A 543-nucleotide genomic window follows, 5' to 3' on the forward strand; every position below is an offset into this window, starting at 1 on the left:
GACAGGCTGACTGTATTGTTCTGGGGAGGATTGTGGAGAGACTTTGGAACTTTGAGCTAGAAAAGCCACTGAGTGTTGCGGGCTCAGTGAGCTGCTCTTGGGAGCTAAGAGTGTTGAGGGTAGTGCAGGTGGTAGAGGCCTGGCTAGTGAAGTTTCAGAAGAGACAAAGACTCTATTGGGCCATGTGAGGTGTGAATCTGTGGTTCTGGTTAGCTGGGACTGAAGAATCAGTTGTGATTAAGCAGCGACTAAGCAGTGGTGGTGTATACCTTTAATCCCAGCACTCAAGAGGCAGAGTCAGTGTGAGTTTAAGGCCAGCCTTAAACTGTTATACAGAGAGACCCTGTCTCAGAAAGAAAAAAGAGAGGGAAAGAAAGAAAGAAGGAAGGAAGGAAAGAAAGAAAGAAGGAAGGAAGGAAGGAAAGAAAGAAGGAAGGAAGGAAGAAAAGGAAGGGAGGGAGGAAGGAAGGAAGGAAGGAAAGAGAGAAAGGAAGGAAGGAAGGAAGGAAGGAAGGAAGGAAGGAAGGAAGGAAGGAGAGAGAG

Source organism: Grammomys surdaster, unplaced genomic scaffold (assembly GCF_004785775.1).
Source record: "Grammomys surdaster isolate TR1022 unplaced genomic scaffold, NIH_TR_1.0 126278, whole genome shotgun sequence".
Taxonomy (NCBI): domain Eukaryota; kingdom Metazoa; phylum Chordata; class Mammalia; order Rodentia; family Muridae; genus Grammomys; species Grammomys surdaster.